The sequence below is a fragment of the Arachis hypogaea genome, chromosome 15 (genome assembly GCF_003086295.3).
Source record: "Arachis hypogaea cultivar Tifrunner chromosome 15, arahy.Tifrunner.gnm2.J5K5, whole genome shotgun sequence".
Lineage (NCBI taxonomy): Eukaryota > Viridiplantae > Streptophyta > Magnoliopsida > Fabales > Fabaceae > Arachis > Arachis hypogaea.
In genome coordinates, this window is record NC_092050.1 from 98,291,943 (window position 1) to 98,300,255 (window position 8,313).

Consider the following 8,313-nt stretch of genomic DNA (forward strand, 5'->3'; position numbering starts at 1 on the left):
CTCTTTATCTTGGATTTAGCATGAGGACATGCTATTGTTTAAGTGTGGGGAGGTTGATAAACCCATATTTTATGATATATTTTGTGCCTAATTTAAGTGATTTATTCAATCCTTCACTCACTTATTCATGTTAATTGCATGGTTTTACTTTCCCTTCCTTATTATGTGAGATATGTGAAAAACATGTTTCCTATGCTTTAAGAATAATTATTTTAATTATCCTTTATTACTATTCGATGCCTTGATTTATGTGTTGAGTAGTTTCAGATCTTCTAAGGTAGGAATGACTTAAAGGATGGAAAGGAAACATACAAAAATGGAAGGAAGACACAAAATGGAGTTTTTGAAGAAACTGGCAGCGACACGAACGCGTGGACGACGCGGCCGCATGCCCAGCGCAAAGAGAGCGCGACGCGAACGCATGAATAACGCGAACGCGCGCCTTGAGCAGAACGCAGATGACGCGGACGCATGACCGAAGCGAACGCGTGATAAGGAAAACTCCAGATGACGCGACCGTGTGACCCACGCGGATGCGTGATAGAGGCCACGCACCAGAAATTACAGAAAATGCTCCCAGCGATTTCTGAAGCCCTTTTTGGCCCAGATCCAAGTATAGAAAGTACAGATTAGAGGTTATAAAGTAAGGGAATGCATCCATTCAAAAGAGAGTCTCCAATTATTTATTTTTGATGATTTAGATGTAGTTTTTAAAGAGAGGTTCTCTCTTCTCTCTCTTAGGATTAGGATTTAGGATTTTTCTTGCTTTCATGATTGTCCCTTTTTATCAGGTTCAACTTTCCTTTTTATTATCTTCTCAATTTAATTTATGAACTTTTCTATGTTACAGATAATTCTCTTAATTAATGTTATTTGAGGTATTTCAGTTTATGATTGCTCTCTCTTGTTTATGTTACTGTTACTTCCAACCTGAAGATATTTTTATTCGAGTAGATTTACTTTTCCCCTTTTGGTCTTGGTTAAGAAATCAGTAACTCAGCAGTTATCAAACTCAACGTGATCGATAATTGTTATCTTTGCTAATTGAATTGAACTTCAATAATTCCAGTCCTTTCTTAGGAATTGACTGGAACCGGAAGATCAGACTAATTAATCCACTTGATCTTCCCTTGCTTTAGTAAAAGCTAACTAAGTGGGATTAAGATTCAATTCTCGTCTCCATTGATAAGGATAACTAGGATAGGACTTCCAATTTCTCATACCTTGCCAAAAGTGTGCTTTACAGTTATTTATTTATTTTACTTGTCATTCAAATTACTTGTTCCTTACTTTCAAAACGCCCAATTTACAATCTTCATAGCCAATAGTAAGAACATACCTCCCTGCAGTTCCTTGAGAAGACGACCCGAGGTTTAAATACTTCGGTTATTAATTTTAAAGGGGTTTGTTACTTGTGACAAGCAAAACATTTGTACGAAGGGATTTCTGTCAGTTTAGAAACTATATCTACAACGCGACTATTTTTATAAAATTATTTACCAGCAAAAATCCTAACGTCCGTCCGCGCGGGTGAGCTGGGCCAGAGGCACAAAATTGGCCCAGAGTTGGCATAACTCTCAGGTGTTTTGGCATGGGTGATGAAAAACTGCATTGACGCGTGCGCACACTGTGCACTTGCGCGTGGATGAGTTGAACGATGATGGGACACGGGGGCTTCAGGTGCGCCTACGCGTGGGTAGGGGAACACAAAGGGACGCGAACGCACCATGCACGCGTCCGCGTGGCATTAGGCCCAGAGTTGGCCCAAAAGTGGCACAACTCTCTGGTCCTTGGCCCAGAAAGTGCGAAGTGCACAGCCACGCGCGTGCTTGCCTTTCTCTCTTGTTTTTTTTTTAAACAATAAGAGAAGCTCAAAATCCTCCCAATCTCCTCTAAGACTCTAAAACCAGCTAAGATGCAAAATTAAACATATTTTTGAATTTTTTTTGGGATTTTTCAATCAAATTGAGGAAACTTGCAATCCAAGCAAAAACTCTAATTCAAAGAATCATCCCTAATTAAGGCATAGAATCTATAAACACCTTAGCAAGCAAAGCAAAATATACTAAGAAGTAAAGAAATTATATACAATGGAACCCAATTCATTCATTCATTATATCTACAAGAGAAGTGGGGTGTCTCCCACCAAGCACTTTTAGTTTAAGTCCTTAAGTTGGACATTTGGGAGGCTCCTTGTCAAGGTGGCTTATGCTTGTATCCATCCTTGAACCTCCAAGAATGCTAGTCCTTCAATCAGTCGTCAGAAGTTCCAACCATCTTCGCCAAGCTTGGGTGAAGTTCTCTCCAAGATATGAGTTCCCAAAATTGATTTTCGTAGTGTGATCCAGGGTCCCATATCTTATCTTCGCACGCATCTTCTAGTTTATCGCCTTGATTCCATCCAGGTGACAAGAAAGCAGAATTCTCATAAAAGCACCAAACTATCTTCCTAGACCCATTTAATTGAGCATTACACCAATCCATACTCTTAAATTTTGAGCTTCCAACCATAACGAGTCTAGATTTACAACTTCAACCACTAAACATCCTCCTCTTTCGCTTAATTCCACAAAGTGCCCTAAGTTGGCCATCCGTTGCAAGCAAACCATATTCAAGTGGGGTAATAAAGCTGAGAGTTAGAAGTTTTACCCACTCAAATGAAGGATTGGATGACAACCTAGGTGGAGGAGTTTCCAAAGATCTTGATAAAGCACGCTCTACTCCCGTCCATCCTCTTCTAGAGGCTTCCACCACTTGGCAAGGTTTTTCAAGTTCCTCCTCTTGCCAAGCTTCCTCAAGTTCGCATTCTTCTTCACCAATTTCTTCTGTCTCTTCCCCATCACTCTCATCATAGATAGGAGGTCTAGTGAAGTCTATCTCATCATCAAGTCTAAGCATATTGGGAAAGGACTCTTTAAACTTGAAAGGATCATATGTTGATACGGAATCATCGTATACAAGGGAGCTTGTTGCTTGGGACACTTCTTCTAATTCTCCTCTCACAATAGGCCTTGGAGGTTGCACATCCTCCTCAACATTGCATTCTAGTGCACTGGGAGAAGGCTCAACAAGATCGTCAAGAGGATTGATCAATGTGGGCAAAAAATCACTAATGATGGAATTCACATCTTGATCAATCTCCATCAACTCTCTGTCTACTTTTGCAACATTATTTTCCTCTTTAACATCGCTTCCAAACTCCGTGGAAGAGGGTTCTTCAACTCGAGATTCCTTTATGTGCTCAAGATATCCCAAACATCCACCCACTATTTCCTTTTGTTCACTAATCTCTACCTCCTCCTCTTGTTGCACTTCTTGCTTTAACTCCTCTTCCCCACCATGGAGCTTCAAGTTCACTCCCTCACTAGGCTCCTTGATTGTTTTCTCACATTCAACAATGGGAGTACTTAGGATGCGTGAGCTTAGGTGGGATGTTAGGTGATTCACAGCTTCTACCATGCTAGCCATCCTTGCTCTTAACTTCTTAAACTTATTTTCATCCTCCTCTTGTCACCTTAAGATACGAGATTCAAGGTCTCACAGTTCTAACATGAAGGCTTCATCGGGAGGTGGTGGTGGAAGAGAGGTTTCATTATTTGAGGGAAGGTTGTTATAATTGGAAGTTGGTTCATATTGGTGAAATTCTTGAGGTGGTGTGTGTGGACTTTGTGGTTCTGGGGCGTATTAGTGTTGGAATGTTGGTGGCTCTAGATATGGCTCATACGGCGGTTGGTATGGTGGGTATGGGTTATGGTCATATGGAGTTGAATGACGGTGTGAGGCATGTGAGTGTGGTGTAGGGCTATACTTGGAGGGGGTTCATTTGCTTATGATGATTGTGGTTGACAACCACAATGAGGGTCATCACACACATTGGATTGGTATGCATTAGGATTAGGATTATACCCATAAGAGTTCGGAGGAGGTTGTTGCCAAGAAGATTGTCCATAAGCTTGGGGTTCATCCCATCCTTGATTTCCAAATCCTTGATGCACATCCTCATTGGACCTTCCATTTCCTACAATATAGTTTGAACCACACTCATAACCAAAAGGATGAGAATTCATAATGTCAAGAGAAAATAAAAACAAAGACTAATAAGAACAAAGAGAGCAAAATTCTACACTAGCAAAAACTAACAAACAAACCAAAAATCAAGCTATTCACAATATATACAATAGCCAATAACATAGCACCATTACTATCCCCGGCAACGGCGCCATTAATTTGATAAGTAGGGTTATTGTCGGTCTAGATTTTCTTCCTACAGAAAGGAATTACTTCATTGTAAGCACAACTCCAAACCAACAAACATCTCTCGAATCAAATTAAAAATATGGTTGTGTCACATGTACAAACCCCAAATAAGAATTAACCAAAGTATTTAGACTCTGGGTCGTCTCACGAGGATTGCAATGAAGTGGTCAATTATTGGCTAAGAAGGGACAAGGGGGTTTTGGTTTATAAGAGGAACAAGAAATGGTAAATCAAGCAAGTGATTAGAGGAAGCAAAATAAAGAAAAGCAATAAGTAAAGAGAGACATTCATGGCAAGGGTTAAGATCGTAGGTTTTCTATCCTAGTCATTAATCATAGCAATGCTTAACAAGAATTTATCTTATTTTGTCATCTCTAACATTGGAAGAAAGTGTAGTTATCTTCCATGAGAGAAAATCAAGCAAGACTAGTTAATCTCAAGTCAAAAATCCTAATCAACTCACTAATTAATTTAGCAAGAGATTAGAGTCATTGAGAAAGATATTAACTAACAACTCTAGATCATCAATCTGAATTGGGTACTAATGACTCAAGATTGCCTAATTACTCTTTCCAAGCCAAGAATGTTCGAATTCTACTCTAAAAACAACCAAGCATTTTGTCAAACACTTGGTGGGGAATAAAGGAAAACATGGTAAATATGCAAGAATAATAAATCTACCAACTACCAATTACAAGAAAAGTGAAGTAACAACTCAAATTAACAATTAAAAGAACATCAAACATAAATTTCATAAAAGAAATCCAAATCCATCAAGAGTTCATCATCACAAATAAGAGAGCAAAATGAGAAATTAACATTACAACTAAGAAAATCAAGATGTAGAAATGAGAAATTATAAAAGAGACAAGATGAAATCAAGTAATTAATTCAAGATCAAAGACAATTTAACCTAATCCTAACCTAATTCTAGAGAAAAGAGGGAGCTTCTCTCTCTAGAAAACTAACTAAAGGCTCATGTTGACTAACTAATTGCTCCCCCTTTGCTTGGACTTCAATTCTGCATGAAATACACTCAGAAACAAGTTGGATTTGGGCCTGGGCAGCTCAGAAATCATCCCCAGCATTTTGCCTTTAAGTGGGTCACGTGCGAGTATCAGCGCGTACGTGCCATGTGCGCGTGCGCGTCGATTGGTTGTTTCTTCATCCGCGCGGACGTGTCATGTGCGCGTGCACGTCTCTATGCGAAGCCACTTTTGCGCGCGCGCGCCTTGTACGCGTGCGCACCCATTGATGCATTCCCAATCTTTGTTTCTTCATGCATTCTCCACTTTGTATGCTTTTCTCCTCATTTCTTCCATCCAATACTTGCCTTATGAACCTGAAATCACTCAACAAACACATCTAGGCATCGAATGGAGTTAAAGTGAATTAAAATCATCAAATTAAGGGCCTAAAAGCATGTTTTTACACTTAAGCACAATTCAAGGGAGAATTACAAAACCATGCTATTTCATTGAATAAATGTGGAAAAAGGTGATAAAATCCGCTAAAATAAGTACAAGATAAACCACAAAATTGGGGTTTATCACTTCCCAAAGTTTTATTACCTCTTTTTAGACCACCTCTTTCATAGTTAGATTGAGTCTCTTTTGTGGTTGCACAACCGGTTTAGCATCATCTTCAAGAAGGATCTTGTGCATACACTTGGTTGGACTAATCCCCTTTAAATCACCAATGGTCCACCCAAGAGCTGTTTTATGGGTCTTGAGCACTGTAATCAGTGCCTCTTCCTTACCAGGTTTCAAGGAAAAGCTAATAATCACTGGATATGAATCATTTTCACCTAAGAACACATATTTCAAAGAAGGAAGCAAAGGCTTTAGCTCAAGCTTAGGGACTTCTTCCTCCACCTTAGGCGTGTTCACCATGTTCTTCTGGGGTGGTGAATCATCAATCTCAAGTAATTCATACTTAGAGAAAGGATCCAGAATATCATCAAGTACCTCAGCTTCTGGTACTTCTTGAACAAGTGGTTCAACAACATCAACTCTCATACACCCTTCAGAATCATTAGGGTGTTTAATGGCTTCAAACACAATAAAGACCACCTGACCCTCAGGGTTAATTCACCCTTTTGTACATCAATCAGAGCTCTACCTGTAGCTAAAAAGGGTCTTCCAAGAATAATAGAGGACTATTTATCTTCTTCCATATCAAATATAACAAAATCAGAAGAAAAACTAAATGGCCCCACTTTGACAAGTAAATCCTCAACAACCCCCATAGGAAATTTAATAGAAAGATCAACAAGTTGAAGAGAAATACGAGTGGGTTTTACCTCCTCAAATTGGAGCTTTTTCATCACTGAAAATGGCATGAGGTTGATGCTAGCTCCAAGATCACACAAAGCCCTCTGAATAGTGACATCTCTAATGGTGCAAGGAATTACAAAGCTCCCTGGATCCTGCTTTTTCTAAGGAAGGTTATGTTGAATGATAGCACTACATTCATTAGTTAACACCACTGTCTCTTTTTCCTTCCAATTCCTCTTGTTAGTCAACAATTCTTTCATGAATTTAGCATAGAGAGGCATTTGCTCAAGAGCCTCAGCAAAAAGAATATTGATTTGAAGCTTCTTGAAGGCATCTAAAAATCTAGAAAATTGCTTATCTTTGGAAACCTTCTGAAGTCTCTGAGGATATGGCATCTTAGGCTTGTACTCAGAAGCCTTTGGCAATGTAGGATGAGTGTCAAGAGAGACTGGGAATGGGTTATCTGCACGCCTAGGAGGGACGTGCTCCACCTCTTCTTTCTTCTCCTCTGGAGCTTATTTTTCAACTAGCTCTTCATTGGCCTTACTCTTAGAACCAGCTACTCTACCACTTCTCAATTGAATGGCCTTACAGTCTTCTCTTGTGTTCATCATTGTATCACCAGGAAATGTACTTGGAGGCCTCTCAAGTACTTGCTTGCTCAACTGGCCTACTTGCATATCCAAGTTTCTGAGGGAAACTCTAGCTTCCTGCATAAAACTATTTAGTAGTACTTCCAAATTAGTGTTCTTCTAGGGCTGAGAATTTACCTGCTGAGGTGGTTATTGTTGATGAGACTGAAACTGGCGGTTATTATGATTATTCTGCTGAAAACCTCCCTGAGAATTATTGTTAAAATTCTGTTATCAATGAGGTTGCTCTCTCCACCCCAAATTTGGGTGATTTATCCACCCCTGATTATAGGTCTTAGCATATGGATCATTATTGGGGTTTCTAGGAGCATTTCCCATGTAATTGACCTGCTTAGAAGAAGATTGGGCATAATCATAATTCTCACCTTGCATAGAGCTACCAGTCATGTCATAAGGAGCCTCTTGAGGTGCATTCTGAGAATTAACAGCTGAAACTTGCATCCCACTCAATTGTTGAGTAATCAAATTCATCTATTGAGACAAAATTTTGTTCTGAGCTAGAAGAGCATCAAAAGCCTCTACTTCTAAAATGCCTTTCTTCTGAAGGGTCTCAGAGTTCACAGAATTCCTGTTAGATGACTAGAGATAATGGTTGTTAGCAACCAACTCAATAAGCTCAGTAGTCTCCTCTGGTGTCTTCTTCATGTGCAATGAACAACTTACAGAATTATCTAAACATATTTTGGACATTTCACATAAGCCCTCATAAAAGATATCCAACTGAGTCTATTTAGAAAACATGTCCGGAGGGCATTGCCTGGTCAGTAGCTTGAATCTCTCCCAGGCTTCATAGAGGGTCTCACCATCTTTCTGTTTGAAGGTCTAAACCTGCACCCTTAGCTTAGTCAACTTTTGTGGTGGGAAAAATTTAGTCAGAAATCTAGTGATCACCTTATCCCAAGTATCCAAGCTCTCCTTGGGTTGAGAATCTAGCCACAGCTTTGCTCTATCCCTCTGATGAACTCCAATTTTATGGTTTATTTTGTATAGAATTTGGGGGGTTTTATCAATATTTTATCACACTTATCCATATAAAATGCATAGTTTTGTGTCTCCTTCCCAATTTTGCTTGATGATTAAAAACATGCTTTTTAGGCCTTAAATATGCTGTATTTTTATCTCCCTCT

At 39.3% G+C, this 8,313-nt stretch overlaps 1 non-coding gene across 1 annotated transcript; it reads left to right on the forward strand.

The window, feature by feature from the left end:
- The first annotated feature begins 7,921 nt into the window (after window positions 1-7,921).
- On the forward strand, window positions 7,922-8,029 carry LOC112753228 (small nucleolar RNA R71). The gene has a single exon (XR_003177621.1). It is a non-coding gene; the product is annotated as a small nucleolar RNA R71 (small nucleolar RNA).
- Window positions 8,030-8,313: the final 284 nt, after the last annotated feature.